The sequence below is a fragment of the Rhagoletis pomonella genome, unplaced genomic scaffold (genome assembly GCF_013731165.1).
Source record: "Rhagoletis pomonella isolate Grant_MI unplaced genomic scaffold, Rhpom_1.0 Rhpom_scaffold_00003, whole genome shotgun sequence".
Classification (NCBI taxonomy): domain Eukaryota; kingdom Metazoa; phylum Arthropoda; class Insecta; order Diptera; family Tephritidae; genus Rhagoletis; species Rhagoletis pomonella.
In genome coordinates this window covers 67,854,598-67,857,913 of record NW_023458557.1, presented here as the reverse complement: position 1 = coordinate 67,857,913, position 3,316 = coordinate 67,854,598, and the positions used below count along the sequence as shown (strand labels likewise).

At 31.4% G+C, this 3,316-nt stretch overlaps 1 protein-coding gene across 1 annotated transcript in view; it reads left to right on the top strand.

Moving 5' to 3' along the window:
• The window catches only part of LOC118736349, a gene marked incomplete at its 3' end in the record, with an annotated part of 83,341 nt that overhangs the window by 33,331 nt on the left and 46,694 nt on the right, over window positions 1–3,316 (top strand). The window lies entirely within an intron of this gene.

Below are 3,316 nucleotides of genomic sequence, written 5' to 3'. Positions count from 1 at the left end.
GAAAACCTTTTAATAAAAAATCGCTCAATTTTTTATTAAAAATTTTCATTATTTATCGAAGTATTGATTTTTATGAAAAAAGCGCCGCAGCCGAAAATTTTTAACAAAAAATCGCGCGATTTTTTATTAAAAATTTTCATTATTTATATATATATTAAACGAAAGAAGATACCGAAAAGCATTGAACAGTGCACACACCTTATAAGGAAAAGTGAATTATTACGAAATACTAATATAGTGGCAGCACTATAGCTATTTTGGAATCTCGCGTTTCAGTTCGCAAAGATTGTCAACTTCTTTTTAATAACAAAATAATCTATCTTAGGTTGATAAAACTATGTGTTTGTTTAATAAATAAGTTAAATTATATATTCTAATAGTTTTTAAAAAGTGAGAACAGGTGATTTAGTGAATCTTTGTCGGTGTAATTGCCCATAGAAAACAACGAAATTTAACAAGAGTTTTTTGTTCATAACTTTTAAATGGTTAATAATATTAGCCTTCCCCCCCGGATTGTTAATAGGGGGACCGAAACGCGTCGTTTGGTACCCCTCCCGACTTTTCCGGACCTTTTTTAGGGGTTGTTACCCTACACTAGAGAATTACCTATTAAAGCATTTTGGTTTATTTCCTAACGAAATTCTTATTGAACAAATTTCCTTGCTTCATATTCGCATTTTTTTTGTAATAAAATGGAAATCAATTAACTTTTTATCCATATTTTAATTTTTGAGACCTGCTCTTAGCCAGCTGACAAATTAGTGACTTTTTTTGAGACTAGAGACGTCATACAGCGTACTGAATACCAAATAGTCTCAAAATTCAAGTTCACCAACAAAAGTCACTATTAGTGACTAGAGACCGCTTACTGAATGCCAGGGTAAAAATTACTTGTAATTTCTACACATTAAATTTCCCACACCTAAACAATGTGCTCAAATAAAAATTGCTTATAGCGCTCTTACACGATATGTATTTACATAAGCAAATGCAGTGAACGCTATTAACAACCGCGCGTTGATCCTCGGGCTAATAGCAAATGTACATGATTCAACTTTCACAGGCGATTACTTGAAAGGCGATTTACACCATTCAACTAAAATTGCCTGTAAAATCGCCTGATGTAAATTACATACCAAGGCGAACTTATATAAGGTGGTGTTGTTTCATCAGATGCGAGTAGCGTTTGATTGTCAAAATTTTGAATTTCGTTAGTGAAAACGTGAGTGTTTGCATTTTCCGTCGCCCTTTTTCATTCGGGAAAGAATAGCTGAAATTTGGCAATGGCCCGCTAAAAGCAAAAACAAAATACAAGTAATTGTTGTATTTGTTCAATCGATACCACCTTATGTGTTCGCCTTGTTACATACCTAAAGCGGCATTGTCGATAAAAAAAAAGGATTTGCTAGTCGGTGTTTCTGCAATCCACACTTACATACATACGTACATACACAAACTAAATTTCACAATGAAATATTACCGTACCCTTTAACTGGTTCACAAAGCAAACGAACTAAAAATTTAGAAATTGCTTAAACACACCGTGATTAAAGTAGATTGTAGTATTTTGTAAAATGTAAATTTATTTCATTTTTATTAATTCAAACATAAAATTCTTCAAGTTTCTCACGACTTATAACTCATTGCTACACACGTTTTCCTTTCACAGAAACTAAAAATCAACTGTATCTATTTCGATACACACAAACAGTTATATCAAGGCGAATTAATATAAGGTGATAGCAGGAGTACAAAAACAAAAATTTACATGTGTTTTGTTTTTGCTTTGGCGGCATAAACTGTCAAAATCTGTAACAGTGTGTGCAAGGCGAATTTATATGTGGTGAAAACAAACACAGACAGTAAACTGATAGCGTTTACGTATGCCTTTTGCCTCGCCGCCAGAAGAGGCGCAATGGCCGAGTGGTCAAAGCATTAGGCTGCCCGTCGAGAGGGTCCGGGTTCGAGTACTCCTCGGGCGTAGAGGATTTTTTTTATATTTAGTATTTTTTTATATTAGTTTTATTTTTTTAATAATCTTTAGATTTTAATGTTAAAAAATAATAATTTTTTTTTTCAAGGGTTTTGTATGATATTAAACGGTAATTCTCTAGTGTAGGGTAACAACCCCTAAAAAAGATCCGGAAAAGTCGGGAGGGGTACCAAACGACGCGTTTCGGCCCCCCTATTAACAATCTGGAGGGTTAATATTATTAACCATTTAAAAGTTATAAACAAAAAACTTTTGTTAAATTTCGTTGTTTTCTATGAGCAATTACCACGTCAAAAATGCACTAAATACCAGTTTACACTTTTAAAACACTATTAAAACGTCTCCGGTTATTATTTTATGCAAACCAAATCATTTATTCACTTTTATTTATATATTTCGTTAATAAAACAGAGTAAACAAACTTTGCGCCTGCCAAGATTATTATAACCTCAAGTCGCTGGTATTGCCACTTTATTTCACATTTCATTTGCGCTATTATACTCAGTTTACACTATACACTTCTTCTTTTTTTACTTTCACCTAAATAAGATATTCTAACCAAAATATAATAGCAAATTTCGCTATACCATGGCAGCGCTACTTTTATGGTTTACAGTTATTTTAGCTGTAATTAAAAGTAAGCGTCATGGAGTGCCAAAAGTGCGATTTTTTATTAAAACTTTTCATTATTTATCGAAGTATTGATTTTTATGGAAAAAGCGCCACAGGCGAAAATTTGTAATAAAAAATCGCGCGATTTTTTATTAAAAATCTTCATTATTTATCAAAGTATTGATTTTTATAAAAAAAGCGCCGCAGGTGAAAACCTTTTAATAAAAAATCGCTCAATTTTTTATTAAAAATTTTCATTATTTATCGAAGTATTGATTTTTATGAAAAAAGCGCCGCAGCCGAAAATTTTTAACAAAAAATCGCGCGATTTTTTATTAAAAATTTTCATTATTTATATATATATTAAACGAAAGAAGATACCGAAAAGCATTGAACAGTGCACACACCTTATAAGGAAAAGTGAATTATTACGAAATACTAATATAGTGGCAGCACTATAGCTATTTTGGAATCTCGCGTTTCAGTTCGCAAAGATTGTCAACTTCTTTTTAATAACAAAATAATCTATCTTAGGTTGATAAAACTATGTGTTTGTTTAATAAATAAGTTAAATTATATATTCTAATAGTTTTTAAAAAGTGAGAACAGGTGATTTAGTGAATCTTTGTCGGTGTAATTGCCCATAGAAAACAACGAAATTTAACAAGAGTTTTTTGTTCATAACTTTTAAATGGTTAATAATATTAGCCT